This window comes from Argopecten irradians, chromosome 14 (genome assembly GCF_041381155.1).
Source record: "Argopecten irradians isolate NY chromosome 14, Ai_NY, whole genome shotgun sequence".
In the NCBI taxonomy this organism is placed as follows: Eukaryota; Metazoa; Mollusca; class Bivalvia; order Pectinida; family Pectinidae; genus Argopecten; species Argopecten irradians.
In genome coordinates, this window is record NC_091147.1 from 34,473,758 (window position 1) to 34,496,322 (window position 22,565).

General features: G+C 35.6%; 1 protein-coding gene and 1 long non-coding RNA gene across 3 annotated transcripts in view; one reads left to right on the forward strand and one right to left on the reverse strand.

Annotated features, from left to right (window-relative positions):
* LOC138307849 (NXPE family member 4-like) overlaps window positions 1–22,565 on the forward strand; it is a 58,556-nt gene that overhangs the window by 17,505 nt on the left and 18,486 nt on the right. The window contains exon 1 of one of the 2 annotated variants that reach the window (XM_069248754.1): window positions 16,592–16,737. The exons of the other annotated variant lie outside the window; for it this stretch is intronic. The gene's annotated coding sequence lies outside the window, so the exon portion shown is untranslated. Of the gene's footprint in view, window positions 1–16,591; window positions 16,738–22,565 lie in introns of those variants that run through there. 2 annotated transcript variants of the gene reach the window in all.
* LOC138307851 (uncharacterized) lies at window positions 663–16,249 on the reverse strand. Its single transcript, XR_011206050.1, has 10 exons — window positions 16,125–16,249; window positions 9,531–9,623; window positions 8,134–8,211; window positions 7,490–7,634; window positions 6,841–6,914; window positions 5,766–5,836; window positions 5,355–5,461; window positions 1,967–2,051; window positions 1,299–1,576; window positions 663–873 (listed from the first exon to the last, which is right to left on the reverse strand). It is a non-coding gene; the product is annotated as an uncharacterized lncRNA (long non-coding RNA).

Below are 22,565 nucleotides of genomic sequence, written 5' to 3' on the forward strand. Positions count from 1 at the left end.
ATAAAGGTGGACTATTAACCCATTTGGAAAGGCTATCATCATAATTAGGGAGAAGGAAAAACAGAGGAATCTATTAGTAAGCTTTAAGAAAGTTTGCTTTAGGATTTTGTGAGAAATAGTGACAGGCACATATGGAGAGTAATTTGAATTGCTTAATATCTGATGATGAGGAGTTAAAAGCTGCACACCAAAGCAATAAATACATGTATATTGCTACAAAGCCATTAGTATGTGAAAGCCCATATACACACCAGACACAGGTGAAATATATATACATCATACAACCTCATTCAAACCTACCAATACAGTTTTTTCCTTGATCTGATCGTCTCCTGAATTGTTTTCTAAAATGTCACATGTGATAAATATATAAAGCTATAAAAAGCTATAAAGAGAAATGGAGCATAATTTTCAAACAGTTAAATGTAATAGAAAAATAAAACATTATAAAATTACATAGGAAATATCATGGTACTCTGAGACCTTGTCATCCGACATATTTTAATCCTTGAGAGATAACAAAGGCAAAGGAAAATCAAAGTTCAAGGTAAGGTGATCATTAACCGAGTAGTCTCATAAATAAACTGTGGAGTTGATCGAAGATTTAATATGGTCAGTTAGTAATATATAGACATCATTATAAAATCTTATATTCAACACACCTTATAGTAGCCACATTTGCATGGTATATGTCGTCCAAGGAGATCACGTGTTTGTGTCTTCCTATGGAGGGGACAGTCATCTATCTGTTTAATGACTGCCTTCCACCTACTGCTGCCCGGCTTCTTTCCAGTAGAAAATGTGTATTCTCCATTGGCATACCTCTGCATAATGTCTTTCCAATGACTATCTGGTTTCCCTGTTTTCGGCATGCTAACATTAATAAATTCAATTCATGAATTTAAATGACTTTTGTATCAGATACATCTGAGCAAGGATTGTTATCTATATGGTGGTTGACAGTATAAGTTGTCTAATACATGCATTCAATTCCAAGTTATGTTAACTAACTATTGACTAACTATTGACTTTTCAATGGCTGTAATAGTGTAAAGTAATTTTGTAACTGATGAAAAATACTAAATTTTCTGTACCTGTTTTTTGCATAGAAAAACATTTGTAAGCAGCAGAGCATCTTGAAATACTTACCTTGTAAAAGAATAATTGATTGCATTTTCAAGTAATTTTAAGTATAATAATGGCAATTATCATTTATAAACAAGAGATCCCAGATGGAACTCAACACAACTTGTAAAATGAAAGCAAAAGAAGAAAAAAACAACTGTACTTAATGTTACCTGGAATCGGTAGTCGTTTATCTGTACCTTAGATAACAGGTCGCATTTCATACACTAATGCAGCCATGTTAAAGTGTTTCAAAGCTGCAAATATGGGGCCGCGGTGGCCGAGTGGTTAAGATGTCTCGACATATTACCACGAGCCCTCCACCTCTGGGATGCGGGTTCGAATTCCATGTGGGGCAGTTGCCAGGTACTGACCGCTGGTCGGTGGTTTTTCTCCGGGTACTCCGGCTTTCCTCCACCAACAAACCTGGCACTTCCTTACATGAACCTGGCTGTTAATAGGACGTAAAAAAATAAATAAACAATAAACAAAATAAACAAGCAAATAAAACACCTTAAGTAATAATTGCAATACAACTTTTTAGAAAACATCTATCTGAGTTGAAATCAGCAGAACTATTTAACTTTAACAAGAAGTACAAAGACCTGAACATCATATAATTATAATAAGTCATACATCACTAGTAAATACAAGATGTCAATGTTTCCTCAAATTCCATTTGTTAATGTCTGACAATAATTAAAACAAAGTAATTTCATCATTATGCATTTTAAAAGCTTCACATTTGATACACAGTCTTTTTTTAATTTTTCTGTTTATTGTGAAGTCATAACAGAGATAAAAAGCAAAGTCTGGACAAGTATAGAACAAATGTACTCACTTATCCATGACATCAGTAAGATCCAGAAGTAATGATCATGATGAGATGATCAAAGTCTTGTTCAGAGGTTGGGCTAGCTGAGTACCTGAGGAAACCATTTCATCAACAATAAAATCACTGACATGATTAACACAGTAAATGTGACAAAATCTAATAATGAACAGTTATAATCTTATAATCTGACAACAGTACTGCAATTATGGATTCAATTAAGAAGAGCCTGTCTATCACATTAATTATTTCCCAGAAAATGAAGCTGAAATACGTATGAGCATTGTAAATTTATTATTTTTAATAGAAGTATTCTATGAAAATTGTATGGTTAAATCTAGCCATTTTCGCCCAAGCCTCCAACGCTTCATACATAATTTTCAAAGAATCGTTCTTTCACTTTTCTGGCAATATGATACTGCCCCTCAGGCTTTTTCAACCATTTGTACAAATTTCAAAAAGTGTTTTTCAAGAAGTCATTTTGTGAATTATTGACGAATGGCCTAATATACAATATTTTTTTAAATCAATCAATCATTATCAGAAATATTCATGACAACAGCTTACATGAGTAGCTACTAAAACATTTGACTATTTTTTAACATCAAAGATGGTTGTGAAGTAATTTTGAATTAACTTTTGCCCAAAAACTTGCTGAGATCTACACAGATGACATTGAAAAATCATCCTATCAAATTTGAGAACAGCCTACTCCACTTCCTTCCATACAAAAACTTCCAACAATCCCATTATTATTTGGACACCCGTATTTCCATGATAAAGGAATCAATTCATAAACTCAAATTTCACGTTTGATTACTTTCCTTAGAATGTCATAAAAGTTTGAAATAGTTCAGGGTAGGGTTAGTGAGTATAGGCTAGTGGGTTCAGGGTTGATGGTAGGGGGTAAAGGGTAGAAGGTGAGGAAAGAGGGAGTAGAGGGTATAGGGTAGGTAGTAAAGGCTTAAAGGGTGGAGGTATATAGTGAGGGTAAGGGATACTTGACAGAGCGAAGAGGGTAGTGGTAGAGGGGTAAATAGTGATGAAAAAGTGAGTAGAGGGTCAGGAGTAGATGATAGGGTGTAGAGGGTAGTGGTAGGTGGTTAATGGTGATGAAAGAGGGAGTAGAGGGTCAGAGGTAGATGATAGGGTGTACAGGGGTAGGTGGTGATGAAAGAGGGAGTAGAGGGTCAGGGGTAGATGATAGGGTGTAGAGGGTAGTGGTATGTGGTTAATGGTGATGAAAGAGGGAGTAGAGGGTCAGGAGAAGATGATAGGGTGTAGAGGGTAGTGGTAGGTGGTTAATGGTGATGAAAGAGGGAGTAGAGGGTCAGGGGTAGATGATAGGGTGTAGAAAGTTGAAAGTAGAGGGGTAGATGGTGATGAAAGAGGGAGTAGAGGGTCAGGGGTAGATGATAGGGTGTAGAGGGTAGAAAGTAGAGGGGTAAATGGTGATGAAAGAGGGAGTAGAGGGTCAGGGGTAGATGATAGGGTGTAGAGGGTAGAAAGTAGAGGGGTAAATGGTGATGAAAGAGGGAGTAGAGGGTCAGGGGTAGTTGATAGGGTGAAGAGGGTAGTGGTAGAGGGGTAAATAGTGATAAAAGAGGGAGTAGAGGGTCAGGGGTAGATGATATGGTGTAGAGGGTAGTGGTAGAGGGATAGGTGGTGATGAAAGAGGGAGTAGAGGGTCAAGGGTAGATGATATGGTGTAGAGGGTAGAAAGTAGAGGGGTAGATGGTGATGAAAGAGGGAATAGAGGGTCAGGGGTAGATGATAGGGTGTAGAGGGTAGTGGTAGAGGGGTAAATGGTGATGAAAGAGGGAGTAGAGGGTCAGGGGTAGATGATAGGGTGAAGAGGGTAGTGGTAGAGGGGTAAATGGTGATGAAAGAGGGAGTAGAGGGTCAGGGGTAGATGATAGGGTGTAGAGGGTAGAAAGTAGAGGGGTAGATGGTGAGAGAAGAGGGAGTAGAGGGTCAGGGGTAGATGATAGGGTGTAGAGGGTAGTGGTAGAGGGGTAGATGGTGATGAAAGAGGGAGTAGAGGGTCAGGGGTAGATGATAGGGTGTAGAGGGTAGTGGTAGAGGGGTAAATGGTGATGAAAGAGGGAGTAGAGGGTCAGGGGTAGATGATAGGGTGTAGAGGGTAGTGGTAGAGGGGTAGATGGTGATGAAAGAGGGAGTAGAGGGTCAGGGGTAGATGATAGGGTGAAGAGGGTAGTGGTAGAGGGGTAAATGGTGATGAAAGAGGGAGTAGAGGGTCAGGGGTAGATGATAGGGTGTAGAGGGTAGAAAGTAGAGGGGTAGATGGTGATGAAAGAGGGAGTAGAGGGTCAGGGGTAGATGATAGGGTGTAGAGGGTAGAAAGTAGAGGGGTAGATGGTGAGAGAAGAGGGAGTAGAGGGTCAGGGGTAGATGATAGGGTGTAGAGGGTAGTGGTAGAGGGGTAAATGGTGATGAAAGAGGGAGTAGAGGGTCAGGGGTAGATGATAGGGTGAAGAGGGTAGTGGTAGAGGGGTAAATGGTGATGAAAGAGGGAGTAGAGGGTCAGGGGTAGATGATAGGGTGAAGAGGGTAGTGGTAGAGGGGTAAATGGTGATGAAAGAGGGAGTAGAGGGTCAGGGGTAGATGATAGGGTGTAGAGGGTAGTGGTAGAGGGGTAGATGGTGATGAAAGAGGGAGTAGAGGGTCAGGGGTAGATGATAGGGTGTAGAGGGTAGAAAGTAGAGGGGTAGATGGTGATGAAAGAGGGAGTAGAGGGTCAGGGGTAGATGATAGGGTGTAGAGGGTAGTGGTAGAGGGGTAAATGGTGATGAAAGAGGGAGTAGAGGGTCAGGGGTAGATGATAGGGTGAAGAGGGGTAGGTGGTGATGAAAGAGGGAGTAGAGGGTCAGGGGTAGATGATAGGGTGTAGAGGGGTAGATGATGATATGGTGTAGAGGGTAGTGGTAGAGGGGTAAATGGTGATGAAAGAGGGAGTAGAGGGTCAGGGGTAGATGATAGGGTGTAGAGGGGTAGGTGGTGATGGGTAGATGATAGGGTGTAGAGGGGTAGGTAAATAAAGAGGGAGCAGAGGGTCAGGAGTAGATGATAGGGTGAAGAGGGTAGTGGTAGAGGGTTAAATGGTGATGAAAGAGGGAGTAGAGGGTCAGGGGTAGATGATAGGGTGTAGAGGGTAGTGGTAGAGGGGTAGATGGTGATGAAAGAGGGAGTAGAGGGTCAGGAGTAGATGATAGGGGATAGAGGGGTACTTACATTGATATTGATCTTTATCCTTTGAAAGATTTTTGCCAAGTTCTGTAAACCAGCTAAATTCTTTCAAAATTTATAGGGCAAAAGCTTTTACCTAGACTATGATATCCCTTAAAACTACTTACTCCAAACATATGCAATATAATACCTTTAGGCATGTTATCGTATAGCCCTTAATTTTTAAGCTGTACTTGGCATTGGTTGAGTTTCCAATTTCATAAAACAGGCACAGAACAGCTGATGGGAATGAAGTTTCTGTTAAATAAAATTAAACAGAAGATCATGGTTATAAGTTAGCATTATCTATTATTATAATTATGTATATACACAAACTTAAATTTAAAAGAACATGTATTAATTACTTTATTTATTTTTAATTTATTCAACTTAGCTCCTTTTGAAACATTTCTAATTGCAGTTATATTAAATATTACAGATAATATCACCTTTATCATCTTGAGTCCTAAGTAATCAAAGACTCATCCTGTTTTTCTATTTATTTCATACTTAAGTACACTATTTGCACAAATTACATTAAATTGGATCCAAGAATACCCACTGAGAGTTTCTCTGCACTGGACTGTCTGATGTTAAACTTGCTTCTTGGGTTTAAAGGTCTGCTTTTTCTTTCTGAAAAAATAAGAATAAAATTCAATTATAAATATGCATTAACTCTAATATATAATATGATCCTAAATTTGAGTTTATTTCATACGAGATAACATGAGATTTCATGAAAAAATTCTTTAAAAGGATAATTCACTCAGACTATTTCTTTTACATAACCAAAAATATGGCATAAATGTATTGTTCTACATTTCTTATGAAGCATTTAACATAAGATATTGAAAAATTCCTCATCATTGTTTAGTATTTTAATTGATACTGTTGTAATTACAAATCGTTGTTCAATACGATTAAGCAGCTACAATATGTACACTGTACCCATATCCGAGCCAAAGTCACACATGTTAAACAAATGAAATACATAACCACTGTGGAGGTGATAAAATGATTTTTTAGTCAAGACATTTGACCTAATAAGGTGAACACACTACTGTCAGGGCGATTTGAGCAGTTTTAAACAAAAGTAGCATTACTCTAAGAGCAAGGGACAGGGTTCGGCATACAAGATGTTTGACCACAATTATTAGAAATGGGTATTTTCCAATATATGTACAAATTTTAATGTTCTCTTAGACTGAATTGTCCCTTTAAAAAGTCTTTATTTTGCAAACCTTGGGGAGCAATAATTGAAATTTTGAGATGACTTTCATAAAGTCTCCTATGAAATTTACTCAAATTAGATACTTTTTATCACATAACTACAACAACCTACATCTAAACAAAGCCAACGCTTATATGTACTGTAGAATTCCAGCAGACACTGCCATTTTTTCTTCTTACCCTGGTGTCATTTTTCCACACGTCACAATGTAATTCCTACCAGACACAGCCAAAGAAAATCACTCCAGGTTACACTGCATGAATATCATGCAGATTATGTGATAATTATGATTAGGCAATTTGATGTATAGAGGACTTAAAAGGACGTTGGCAATAATAAATCACAATTTCAATTCACCTGACTCCAACACACTTTATTTTTATAAAAAACAAAAATATGATCTTACCTACAAGTGAACAACTCTTAGATAAAGGTTCAAATTTCCTACTCATTAATAAGCTAAGGTGACGTTTCACACAGCTGTAAATAAAACAAAATCATTGTAATGAATGAGGTAAAAGATACACTGTACATGCATGTTTTTGTAGCTAAAGAGCCAGTCTCCATATACCAAAGTGAAACATGTAAAGATAGGGCAAAAAATGATAGACATTGGTTATAATGGATTTCCATCTGATTTCATAGTATTTATAAACATTTTAGAGAAGAGAGTTACTATGCCAAACCTTCAGCAAATCATAATGTATCATATAGTCTCCTAATTGTTCATAAACATAATTTTCAATTAATAGAAATTGTAAGTTGAGCATGTGTAATTTTATAAATAATATATACAAATCACTAAATTTTAAAAATTGCTTTAGTTAGCCTTTTGTTTTTAACTCTCAAAATAATTTACTGTACATTAATCAAATAATCAAACCAATCTTTGCTTAAAATTGGTTCAATCAAACCAATCTTTGCTTAAAATTGGTTCTGACACTTCATAGCCTCGTTACCGACACTTCATAGCCTCGTTACACAACCAAAAAACATCACATAGAGATTAATTGATCACAACATTACATATTATAATTACTTAATTGTGTACTCACTTGAGCTTGACATCAGCAAGAGTCTAACATGGCACCTTGTTCAATAGAATAATAAAGATAAAATTCCTGTTTTAACTCCATAACAAAGTGTTGTCCAAGGGCTGACAGGTAAACTTCAAAGAAGTACTGTACCTGAGGAAGTCCCCTAAAAAAATATCAACAGATTACAGTAATGATTTGAGAAAAAGACAGGCTTGAAATGTTGAAATTAATGTAATTGACAATGTCTGAAATTGACTAATGAAGTCATGTAAGTGTCTAGTTTGTTACACTTCATTTAAAATAATTGTGTTTTTCCTAAAACTAAAAGATCTCCATGTGATATAGTTTTGCTGCTTTTCTAACGCAAGTATTCTAGATCAAATATCCTTAGCATACATTACCAATCTAATTACAATTAGACTTATAATTTCGCTCCACTACGATGCTCCATGTTATGCTCCAATACAAGATGTAATAACTCCCCATTAGGGGTCACCTTAGCATGATCCTTGTAGTTAGCGAATTTATATATGTCTTGCCTTGCTTACATCTTGTATTGGAGTGTAATGTAGAGCGCAATTAAAAGTCTGATTTTAATTAGATTTCATACATTACTTGATGGAATACCTAATGATACAAAGATATATAGCCACGGCACCTACATGTAAAGTTCTTCTCAGATGTGCATGCTTATCATAAAATCATGACACACACTGACAGCACCAGGACATATTCAATTCCTGTAGAAAAAAAGAACAAAAGGTTTACATGGGGTTTTAATAATAAACAAGAGGCCCAGAGGGCCTGTATCGCTCACCTGGTTTGTAATGCCAAGTAATGTTCTGGATACAGGTTCATTGTTTCTTTTCTGAAGGAATTTGAATATTTACCTCTAATTCCCCTATTGGGCCCCACCTTCCTGCTCTCAGGGGTTCAGAGCCAAAAATTCATGCAAACTCTGTTCCCCTTCCTCCAAGGTTGTTTGTGGCCAAATTTGGTCACAATCCTTGTAGAACTCTAAGACAGGTAGTGATTTATAGAATTTACCTCTAATTTTCCCTATTGTGCCCCGCTGCTCCTGCCCCCGGGGGGTCAGAGCCAAAATTTATACAAGTTCTGTTCCCCTTCCCCCAAGGATGTTTGTGGCCAAATTTGGTTACAATCCATGCGGAACTCTAGGACAAGTAGCGATTTATAGGATTTACCTCTATTTCCCCTATTGGGCCCCGCCCCTCCTGCCCCCGGGGGGTCAGAGCCAAAATTTATACAAGTTCTATTCCCCTTCTCCCAAGGATGTTTGTGGCCAAATTTGGTTACAATCCATGCAGAACTCTAGGACAAGTAGCGATTTATAGGATTTACCTTTATTTCCCCTATTGGGCCCCGCCCCTCCTGCCCCCGGGGGGTCAGAGCCAAAATTTATACAAGTTCTGTTCCCCTTCTCCCAAGGATGTTTGTGGCCAAATTTGGTTACAATCCATGCAGAACTCTAGGACAAGTAGCGTTTTATAGGATTTACCTTTATTTTCCCTATTGGGCCCCGCCCCTCCTGCCCCCGGGGGGTCAGAGCCAAAATTTATACAAGTTCTGTTCCCCTTCCCCCAAGGATGTTTGTGGCCAAATTTGGTTACAATCCATGCAGAACTCTATGACTAGTAGCGATTTAAAGGAAATGTTGACGGACGGACGGACGGACGACGGACGCCGCGCCATGACATAAGCTCACCGGCCCTTCGGGCCAGGTGAGCTAAAAATAGAAATATCACCCTTTCCAGGATGTTTGATAAAGTTATCTACAATTATTGTTCTCTTACGTCCTTGATCTATCGCCTCATTGTTTACAAGAAAAGACCTATGACCCTGTGACCATGACCCTTGACTCAGTTTGTTGCAAGGGATATTAAAAGATGGACAAACAATCTGATAACTGTATGACTCCAGCATATGAATGAGGAACCCACATTAAATGCAGTTTAACCTCTATATTTTAACAAAAGTTTTTTCGGTTTGTCAAAAGGAAGAAAATTACAACTATGCAGACTTAAGTGAACATACTTACATATACCTGTGTATTTGTTTTAAGATGATGGTTTTCAGTGCATATTGGTAATTCTTCCCATACTACAGAAATACATGTGACCGGACATCAAACCTGTTAGAAAAAGACAAACAAATATAAATATTATACCGGCATTATCATGTACACATACACACATATATGTGGAAGTGAAAATGATATCAGTACATACATGATTGAAGGGTTCAATTATTGACACTTCTATTACATTTATAGGCATTCCATCTTTGCAGACTTATCTCCCTTGCAAAAATTTCAAATAAAAACTGAAGGTCATGTAATCATTATAAAGTCGAACTGTTAATAAAGAGAACATGTCTTTATTATGCTTGTCTTGATCATGAACTATATTACAAGTCCATTTCAGCGGGTATTTCAATTTGACATACAGTATTTGACCCAATAATATATAGATATACGCAATCTGGTATTTTAGACTTCTTTTCCTGTTTTTGAGCAATGAAAATAGTTTTCTTTATTTATACAGATAAACAGATTTTTACCGAATCAATCCAAATGCAGTTATTATTCAATGGGCCTCTTGCATGAATTGTCCTTAATTAATCTATCCGCACAATATGAACTTTAATTTGAACTTCTATATAGATAATATTGACATCAACATTTGTAAATACTGTACATTTTCATGTAAACTTGACCAAAAGTTGATTGTCAAGTCTGACTCATTAAAATGTCATGATGTCATCAAGTATAAATAAAGACTTTGAATTTATTATTAATATTGTATAACAGCGGGTCATTATTTGATTTTCTATCAGGGCGTTATAACACCTTATCAACCGAATCAAAGGTCCTTAATTTTTATATTAAATATAACACATATTCCAAAATGTGTGTTTCGTGTTAAGTAATGTAAAAATGCTTGGAAAATGGCTTGACAATATATTCCCCGAGAATTCTGACTCAATGCTGGGATATTGTGACATCAAAATCGCAATATTGACTTGGGAGTGACATCACGATAGGAATAATGACTCTGGTATGACTTCACAATAGGGAACATATATTGACCCAGTGTTTCTAAAAATTGAAACATTGATCCGATATGCTAATAATTGTCCTCCACACCCAGGTCGATATCGCAATTGTGATGCCATTTAATTCTACCAGGGCAGTATCATACCATAATATATGGACCTCAGCAAAGGTCCATAATTGATAAATATTTAAACTTAGTATCCATTTATTTTGTAATTGTTACTAAACATCACAGTGTTTGATATAATTTATATTTGTCTTATATATTATAGATCAATTTTGAAAGTTGAAGTAGATTATTGAATACATATGCTTATGTGTTGAATACCATACTCAGATTTCACCTGTTCTTGTCAACTGCTTCACTTTAGGTTGACATTCAAGCTTGTTAATGATATATAGTCTTTACATAATCATGGTCCGTGCAGAGTTTAAACAGCTATTCTAATAACTTGGGAAGACAAAACATTCCAGAGTTTTTTCAGGCTAATATGTGTGTCAGAACTCGAGTTTCATTTCCATTATTGTTAAAGACTAATGTGACGAAAAAAGGCTAGCTCTGTATAGCTGATCTGGTCATTAACTGTATTGTAATATGGATTATGACACTTCTAAGATTAAAGATGCTCCACCGCCGACAGAGCATAAATGATATTCATCAATTGAACGATAATTGGTGTTTAATCATGTATATATATGTCTAATTAACACAAAAATAATATAAAATAATTCATTTTCCTTTGGTGCATGAGCAATCAGTACTTCATTCCATATAGGATATAGTGCTACAGATTTTTTTCGGGATGCAATTAATTATTTTTTATATTTTCAACATGAAGTAAAATTAGAAGCTCAAACTTTTCAATGGCGGTAATGGTGTAAATTAAGTAACTTTTGTAACTGAAGAAAAATACTAAATTGTCTGCTCCTGTTTTTAATAGTGAAAAAATACCAGTTGTCAGCGGTGGAGCATCAAATAATTAACTGTCAGCAAACTTCAACATTTAATACTTGGTTTCTATTTCCTATTACATTCTTCACTTGAAAGTTCACTCTTGACATGACATTATATTTAATGTAATGATGATAACTATCTGCGTTCTCTGCATGGTCCTTTCATTTCAATCTTATTAATCTACACTGTATTTGTATCCTTGTACATGTATGTGTACATATTTGTTTGTAAGTGTGTGCGTGTGGGAGGGCGCTGCATGTTAATTTTATATCTGTTTATTTCGTACTTGTGTCTATCGTGTCTGATTACACATACCAACACTGGTGGTAATTAAAGTGAACAGTCGGGCAAAATTATGACTTAAGTCGGTAGAAATGGTGTTTAATATATCCAGTATAATTTCTTATGAAACAAAAAAAATAAACTCTCCTGTCAAAATCGCTCTGTATGCGAAGAAGTTAATTTATAGGGAACCTAACATGTCCTCCCGGTTGGTTATATTTATGTCCGTGTTGTCCACGCCACCTCGCTTTCAAAAGAGTTATTTTTAAAACTGCTAAATTTAAACGGGGCTTTTTCAATTGTCAAAACTGGACAAGGCAAGCAGAACTGGACTGTCGTTTTGATATGTTATGACTTTTGGAAGGCCAATGAACCTATTTATACTGTTTTCTTTGCCCGACTATTCACTTCAATCTGTCGGCGTAAAGAGAGAATTAATTATCACAGAGGATGCATGGTTTGTGTCATGTTTAAATCAAGTACTGCTGCCGCGCCTGCCTCCAGCTGGTTCCAGTATGTTCGGATTACAATATACCATTTACGTATAAAATCAGTTAATCTTTTTTTCTCAAAACTAATTACTGTGTCAGTATATACATACCGTATAATGCTGTTTCATATATATTGTATGTATAAACAGGCCATATTAGCTTATCACAACTTCAAACAACTGTGTTCCAGTCTAGCACTGATCTAATGATTTTAATTTTCCATTTATTTTTTAAATTGAACGGTCTGTCATATGTATTTAATATAATAATATTGTGTAAGTTAGAAATTTAAATAATTCATTGACCTGTCTAATTTAAAAATAAACAGAATATTGTGTATAAACCAATATTATTCACGTATATAAATATTTTTCATGTGTTCAGGAAATTACATGGCTATCATAAGATAATTATTAATATCAATCCTACATTCCATATCATATTTTCGTGAAAATTTTAACATAACCGATATAGCGATTTATAAATCCCGCCAATATGAATGCTTCGCAAGATCGATCTATTTATAGATTTCGTGGGAAATTATATCGGATAAGTGTACAAAAAGCAACATAGGGCAGTTATTTGGTATTAATTCTTGTGTACTTTATGCGATGTACTAATCTAATACATGTTTTCTTTGGGAAACAGTAATAGGGCCCCCTTAGCCTATTATTAGTAGGCTAAACAAAACGTGACAAATTTGACATTTGACACGTTGACCTATATCTCGGCAACAGACGCACTGTAGTGCAACTAGTACGGCAACGATGTTTTGATCCGTTTCCGGTATCGCTTCGATGTACGAGTACCGAGCAGGTAGGTTCAAACTTTTAGAGTTTAAATACATTGCGCATGGTGTTACAGACCGATATTCAGCTCAAGTATTAATTAGATATCCTACCTTGTATCAAGGATACGTCCTTGCTTGTATTAAGATCGTGATTTTACGCAAAGTACTCCTATTTATCATACAATTGTGACACTTACATACAGCTTGATGCGAGTTCCTAGCAAAAACTTCAAGTTTTCATCTGAATCTTGCTTATTATCCAAGATATTCACAAAATATGACTGATATACAAATTATTAGATTCATATGTATCAATTTGATATGCGCTTTGCCATATTTGATGAAGAATAAAGAGTGTTTGACCCATTGTTTACATCGTTGTGTCAGCCTTTGCGCAACGGTTTTGATCGATGATATTGCGAAAAAGTGTACGGTTTGGAGTTTGAGATTGCAACGGTTTGGTATTATTTATATGATGGCATTTCCATGCGTAATATCATCCAACCGTAACGTATTAAGCACAGGGATCTGAGAATTAGTTACAGTTTATATAATTATTGACCCGCCAGAGTGTGCCCATAGACTATTTTAGACGTTTTAAGGACCTAGATAAAAAGAAATCAGTAAAAATCCTATTCTACATTAAACACACATAGCACAATGTAGAATAGGATGTTTACCGATTTTTTATTTAGACCCCTAAAACGTCTAAAATGGTCTTTGGGTACTCTTTATTGCGTATGCGTAACTCTATATACTTAATTATATCGTTTTTATGCCCATCATTACAATGCCTATAAGGTCTCTCAAATCCTTTGATGTGGGACTAAGGAGTTTTTACTTTAGAACACTTTTGAATTTATGAAACTTTTTATCGAATACCTACAAAAACTATTTTGGGAGAATTTTAACGGCAAAATTTGCTGTAAATATGCAATAGAGTCGAACATCTGAACTTGCTTGTCCCGCCGTCCTCGAATCCTAGCGTAACCACACGGATCTGAGAATAAGCTTTAGTTCATTTCAATATGGACCAAAGAGCCCATAGACCATGTTTACACGTTTGAGGGGTCTAGATAAAAATCGGTTAACTCACATTCTACAAAGTATGTATATATTGCGAAAGGTGGAAAGCTCCTCAACACAAAAAAAATCGAAGAAAAATCTACCACGCCTGCGCTTTAGCGGCCAAAAACCATACTTTTAGGAAGTCTTAAGAAACAGATTACTGTCGTTGGAAAGAACGATACTTTTTGCTTTTAAAATCGTATAAAATGGTCCATGGGCACTGTTTTGGATGTACATTGATACAAACTTTATCTAATTATCAAACTCTTGTGGGCGTAACGTCTTGGTTTCTTGATGTCCCTTCATCGTTTTTGAAATGACTTCAGATTGAATTTCGTGCCCGTTAATAGCCGATATTTATATTGTCACTGTACATGTGTACAGTACCTATGTATGGCTATTAAACCGGCAATGTATGATAATTCTCATTATTAACATTGGCAGTTACATGTAGATTTTGGTGTGCTAATTATTTCTTCAGAGTTCAAGAGGTCACATAAACACTGAGTTTAAGTCAATGTGAGAATTCGTTGAATAATATCAATGTATTCTTAAAATTGAAGAAGTATATATATCTTTGTATATTTGGTTTATCGGCAGTCAGATACTGTCATTGTTTAATCGGTTGCTGATTACAACACACCAGAAGAAATTCCCCAAAAATCATCAACTGTTTATCAAATAGTATTCTTACTCTATACAGACGTATAAACGAACGCGTTTTATTATCATTTTTTAACTTTAAAGGCCCACTACCTTTGCGGAGCAAATTTTATAGGTTTCTTAAAAACATTAATAACATAAGAAAATACCTATCGATGGCCTAAGATGAGGTTACAACACCAAACATATGCAAGATTTCCTGCGTAATATATGAAAACTGTGGAGATTCATTTCGCTGTTTTGCCGTCTGGCGCAGTAGTATTCAACTACCGCGCGGTAATTAGGACGACGGCGGGAAACATAAGACGACCCGCGTTATGAAAATTAACATTTTATTTATTTTAATTATTTTGTTCAGGAGATGATGATGAGTGTAGTATTAACGGTAAGTTAATAACTTTTGCGACTCTACACAATTATCGATCTCGTTTTACATTCCCATTTTGAAAATTAAAAGCCGTTTCGGAAAGGTAGTGGGCCTTTAAGCTTTTTTTTCCCTTTATATAACTGGAACGACTAGTGATTTTCACTAGTGTAATTAAGCATTCGTTGTCATATTTTGACATGCATTGGTGTGCGACATAAATTGGTTGTTCTCGCATATCTATCATGGTGCGGATATATGTTAAAACACAGTTAATGATATACATCATGTACATGTATATGTATACATTTCTATTATGGTGTGCTAATTCGCACCAAGTATTTATAAGTATATTTTTTAAGTCCTTGTGCGTGCCATTTGATAAGTTTTGTTTTAATTAAAATAGCCGATGTATGCAAAAATATGACATGAACAAGGTTACTGTATATCAAGCGCATTATGGGATAAACTAGTATACCCATTTCTAGTCTACTACAAAATTAAGATAGCTTACACGTTAAATATTACGTCTAATGAATTTAATTCTAATAATAGTACACAAATTGGTCCATTTTCATGTCACTATCTGAAAGAAAGAAATCCAAACCGTACACTCACTTTTGTTTTAAACTTGTGTCTCAACCGTACACTATTGAAATTCGAAACCGTTGCGACACTAGTCTGACATCGAACACAAATTGTTGAATTTCATATGTATTTTTAACATTATTGTAAACATATTACATACCAATGGAAACGGAAAAGTCTAAAGATTTCCAATATTGAATCACAGTAAAACTATACCTCAATATAAGTCGGCAAATCGAAGCTGAACGAAAAATCTAGCTGTGTTTTCTGTCATGTGTGATATTCAAGTGCATTTTTTGAAATATAAGAAAACAGAAAATAATATATTTTTTGGTATGGTTGAAACTTATCATACTCTTCAGCAATCACTACATACCATGAATCATGGTATCATCCGTAACGCCAGCAAATCAGTGATACAAAGCACAGTACCGTGGTCTTCATGTCGCCGAAGCGATACCGGAAACGGATCAAAACATCGTTGCCGTACTAGTTGACCTATATCTCGGCAACAGACGATTCAATTCATATTTCTGCCATATTGAGTTCAAAATCAGCCTACAATCGATGAAAACTTGTAAAACTTTCTTCCTTAATGACTGTTTCACATTAAATAAACAGACATGTAAGCATGTAATAGCTTAAAACGGGAATTATCTTAATCCAGCTACTTTTCACCTTTTGCCGCAAAGTTAGGAAACGTCTATTCCCCGAGGAGTTCCGGATGATGCCAGGAGGTCTCTGATTAGTTAATCGCATTAAGAATTCGTTCGGAATGGAAAGCTTAGGAATTTGTTAGATTAGGCCTACTTCACAGTCGCTAGGCACATTGTTTACTGAGTAAAAACCAACCGACCAAAAAATACCTAGGCTTTACATTACTTTCAAGATAGAGGCAAAATGGCCGTCAACCTGACCCGAATAACTAGGGTTTAGCGCTGAAAAACGACAGAAGGACCACGAGAGGGTTTGAACGAAGCGTCAAACAAGTAAATAGATCTACGTTTGTTTTCACTTGACTAACTGTTAAACTAATATTCTACTTTTTTCACAAACAGCCTCGAAAGAAAAATTGACGAATTTCCCTTAGTCGGACTCAAGGATTTATAAGTGAGATCCTTGGTCGGACTCGATCGAGAGCGTTTTTGCAAACAAATATGTCTATTCGCTACACTGAAAACACGGCAGCCTGCAATAACTGGCATTGACAAGTATGACTTCTTGCTATCAGTTTGAAGTTTAACATCTTAACTTTTAATAAAGACCGAAGCTGTTGAGATATCTAGTCTGGATATTTTTTTACAGAACTAAATTACCCAATTTTGCATCACTGAGGAGTTCCTTACACTTTTTATATATTAGTGTAATAGCGCCTCCCCACTCCCGGGATCAGCGTCGAGGGGACGTCAGTTCCCAAATGTTGTGATCGTATAGTTTTGATCTACAAACCCCACGACACCAGTCAGCAGACGAATCCCGAGAGTAGAGACACGCACACTCGCTGAGCTGATTACAGACAGCTCAATCCCAAGTTCATAAGGATGTGGCGGAGCAATTTAATTACATGTCAACAAACACATTGTATAAGGTTAAATGGAGATTTATTATACTAAGTAATAGATAATATACAGGTAATCAATACCAAAGTGATAATAGAGAACAGAAGTATTTACAGAGAGTACCTAACGATAACACTAGCCCCCACAAGTTCCTGCCGAGAGCCTAGCTAATGACCAACACTCCTTCCTAACAGCCCCACTCCCTAAACTACGTTTAAAGTGTACACGGAATGGTTTGGTATATAGGCTTGATAAATGCGTCTTTGGATAAAATTTAGAATGGAGAAAGTACGAGTTTCATAGCTATTACGGTATTAGAGAAAATGCGACTTTTCTCTAGAACACACCTGAAGCCCCAAGCCATTGACCCCGATTCGGGACCCCTGACCAGTGACGTCACGAGGACAACGGGACGTACTCTGCTCGTAAATATCGATTTTGAAGACACAAATATCTGTGTACATACCGATACCTATTTATTATTATCCTCAATCACAGATATGAGTTTGGAATACGCTTGAAAATAGGGATTTATACCATTCATATGTAATACACAACAAAACGTACATAATAACCCACGTACGTTGTATACATGAATATTATATCAAGGATTTTTTTATTATGTCATCCAAACCCTACTCGGGTCGTTGAATGTCTACTGGTCAAACTAGCTTTACAAATTTCTGACTTTTTCATAAAACCTATCCATCCGATTAAGTTATGATTCTTAACAGAATTTTTTGCATATATGTAAATGCATTCACTAATTGTGTTATATCTGAAATCGATCCATTTGTTTTTTTGACGAAATACATTCAGCTTTCATATAATACAGTACATTCGACGACTTGTTGATATTTCGTTCAAGTTCATTCATTAGTGTCTTTAATTGAAAAATAAATCAGGCATGGTTCAGACGAAAAAAATGAGACTGAACATGTCTATATGTAGAACAAAATCAGAACTGTACCTCCGAATAGCCAATGTCGTGCTGCGTTAATCTCTATACCTGTATAGTGGAGTAACTAAAACGCGTAGTCAACCGAGACTAATGAGGGGGCTAACCCGATTACGTAATAAAGGTGTTTAGTGACCCGTCACACTTTGTTGATTAGCTCGCGTCAGGTGTCTAAAGTAAGATCACAGGTAAGTTAGCGATGGACCATCATGTAATTGTTGATTGTCATATTTGTTTACACTAATAAATCCTTGGTTTACAGTAAAATATACCGTTCGAACATAACACATAACAAATGTATCAATCACTAGATGTATACATTTCAGAAAGACTCGTGTATACATTTGTCTTGTATATATGTTTCTGGTTACATGTAAATGTATTTTTTTATAACAGAAACTACAAAATTATCTACAAATGACATGTCGAGAAGTCGAGAAAGAACAGTGCAAATATAATGCTCAATGTCAGAATTTTGATATTTCTGTTAGTTGCTAGATTTCGGATATCCGATTCGTTGTGAATTTTGGTCAATATCGATCATTATATAATACCAATAATGATAATCTATATGACCAATAAAGGTACTGTTGAAGATATAAAAAAAAAACCACATGTTGTCATACATGTAGCTTTAAAAGGAAGAGGGACTCGTTACAGCTATAAATGAATTATACATTTTAAATTCAATTTCTCAAGTGTGTGGGGTTTTTTACTACCCCTCCGAATTTATGTCTAAGATATTTACGTGTATTGAACTATGATATACATTTCAGACATTTGCTATTTGTTATGCTGGTTCTAGAAATCCACAAGCCAAGTGAATTTTTATTTATACAGAAACATGTTCAAACGGATTATTATATGACCATCATTTTTCGAATTCGTCTCTTTTTAATTCACATTTTGGAAATGGAATATTCCCGAGGTTTGATAATTAAGTAAGCTGTTAAAACGGAGATAGATCTCTAGTTAAAAGCAAGGATTTATAAGTATACGTCCTTGTTAAAAGTTTTTACACAAGGTACACCTGGCTTATGCCATAAATATATATAACTTATGTATGGTTCCACTAATCTACATATGTATTTAGCCTGATTTCAGTTGCAATATTTCCTATGTTATATATAATTAAATCGTCACAATAACTGAATACTGTATATTTATGAAATTCTCGTAACCCCATTTCAGGAATACATATATGTCCACCTTTGTGACACATTGTATATAACCTCACTACCAAACACCTCACTGCCGTTGTCCTCGTGACGTCACATCCGGTTATTCCCCGAATCAGCAGTCGATATACAGGTAAAAATCGAGCACTTTGGAGGGCAGTATCTCGGTACTGAAGCGGCCGATTTTGATGCGGTGTTCAACATTCTTGTCAGGAGATCAAACAGAATAACATATCTTATTATTATTTTCCGTTCCGTGTACACTTTAACACCCTAAGTGTATGGCAAGCCGTTTGGGTTTTTACCTATTGAAATGAAGATATCTGTATTCAAAATAAAGATATCTGTATTTCTACAACTATCAGACATGTTAACCCTACCGATTCTGGCGGAAGTCTACCGCTTTTGAGACTGATATTCCGCCTACCGCTTTAATATCCAAATATTCCGATTTCTGCAAAACATCGTCTTCATTTTTTTCTTCCAATTTCTGAATTTTTCATAGTCGGTTGGGGCTGCCTTGGTGGCTTCAAAATGCATACCAGAGTGAGCATGGGGACTGGCTTGATAATTAAGGAAACAAAGGAGGTGTGAACACTCCCTGACCAACACCCACTGGTGCTAATTAGCAGCCTGGGGCTAGTTCCACCTTGGCTTGGTGGTGTCACTTGCTTAGCCTATATTTCACGTGTCTGAGTGTAACGGAAACAATCATCTGGCCTTTCAATAAATTTTGTGCTTAAAACTAGTAAGCATCATTTCAAAAACAAACACTACTTATAATTGAAATGAATTACTCACGTTTTAATGTAAAATAGGCATAAAGTGTCTGCTGAAAATCATAAGCTTTGCAATCGTAATGGCCGCCATTTTGGAATGGGGTGATTCTAATAAAGGAGCCGGATTTTGGTATATTGTTTTCAGGATATCACTAAAAAAAATTTTAGGGTGATTATTTCTCTAGAATATTGGTGTAAATTTTAGAAACAAATATTTGTATTTTTTCTTGCATAAATCAAAAGAAAATGAGTCCAGTATGTATTACAAAAGAAAAAAAAAAGTGGAAAAAACCCAATACAAATAGACAAAATGTATAATTAAAAAAGGTGATAAATAGCATTGAAATAAAAGTATACAATGTATTTATTGGCATTTTTTCATCTTCTAAATTTAATGTAAGCCTTAATTAACATTTAAAAAAATACAAAATGAGCCACCAATGCAAGGCCAATGGTAATAACTAAAGTCAATCATAATTTGTTAACAAAATATGTTTTTGTAATTATTTTGCATATTATTGATATTTATATATCTCTGACGCGTCGCGAAAAATGCCGCGTGTAATGCTACCGCTTTTGAGTCAGAAATCTACCTCTTTTTGCTCACCAAAGGTTAAAGTCCCATTATGCTTTCACCAAACTTTGCTAAAATATACATTAACAACCCTTATGAAAGGTTCTTCATTTGGTTTCTTTCCAATGAAGATAATTACGCAATAATCAATTAGTAAAGAATTCTTAAAATAGAACGGGTTGATTTGCATAGTTAAAAATACCTCGTGTATACGTATATGTTCGATACCCGGATATAGTAAACAAAACAAGCATGGCCGAGACAGAGGGCAGTTTTGAGGAAACGGTGAGCAATACAATGTTCTATAATTGTTTTAGTATATGATACATATTAGATTTCACTTATTATAAATGTGTCCTGTCAAAGGTTACATATAGTTCATATAAAGCATAATACAAAATACGTATTAATCGAAAAATAGTGGATGTAAATAGTGAAATGCATACATGGGGCACCATATGGGGTATTTTATCGTACAAATATAAACACGTGGCCGTGTCAATTTTGGTGATGATCGGTTGATTTTCTTTCCTCTCATGTAATAATTTGAGATAAATACAGTATAAATACCATGATGCTTCTAATCTATTCATAATTTGAGAGTAAGGAGAGTACAGTATATCTAAATACTTAGAACATACGTAAGAGGTGGACTAATAGCTTACTATGTACATGTATGTATTATAACTGCTTTCTATTTATTCTTTGGGTATTTTGTGATAGTACATGCATCTACATATAGATGAAAGATCGCTGGAATCGACGCTAGTCGAGATACATCAATCTGTATGTTGTATCTATATACCGATACCTTTCGAGATTTCATTTCTGTATAATTAACTGATCAGATGTTTTTCGATTACGTTTCGTGTATTTAGAGAAGGATCATTATATACATCAAGTAGTAATTACCAGGTGCATGATTCTAAATTATCGTATGGACATTTTTAAATATAGGCCTACAATTTTATGTACACGGAGCGAATTAAACTAATCAAAGACTCGCATTTATATTAGTACAAACGTCAGTATTAGAGTGAACTAAGGGGATATAAATATTGTCAGACTATTGGAGTTTCATCATTAAAAAGACACAACATATATTATTTTGACCCTTGATACTACCTAGTGGACTATCATTTGCCGTCGGTACGTAATTCTTACATGTACCTAGTAAAAAGGAAAGGGAATTGAAACTGAAATTTCTCTAATTTCACAAGTGTGCATTCCATTTTACGCTGAACGTGAATTATGTTTATAAGCATTCAGCCCATTTGTTTTCATAGGAAAAGTTCGATTTATGGAGCAAGTCTAAAAGTTTATGCGCTAAATAAAATATGTGAGAAAAAATAAGTTCGTGATGCCTGCTAGGACTTTACCAGTCTTATTTAAACGGATATTTTCCCCATTTTCTCTTCTTTTAATGAAGGACTGATCCAGGTTTTCTTTAGCTTTTTTGGTATACTTTTCCACCAGATCTTCTTCACTTGATGAACTGTATAGAAATCATTAACGGACTGTTTTTATACTCCATTTTTTAATTAGTCCTATTCAATCAAACCAAACTATTTGTACATGCATTCCTTTTCCTGTCCCGTGCATGCAATGGATTATGAGATAAAAATAATCACATTGGCCTACATATGTGTTTGGCTCTATAGACATTTTTGTCTCTTTATATATTGACACAGTATTACATATATATATAGAGAGAAAAAAAAGTCTATAGAGCCAAACACCTGTGGTTCATATACATGTATCTTTACATG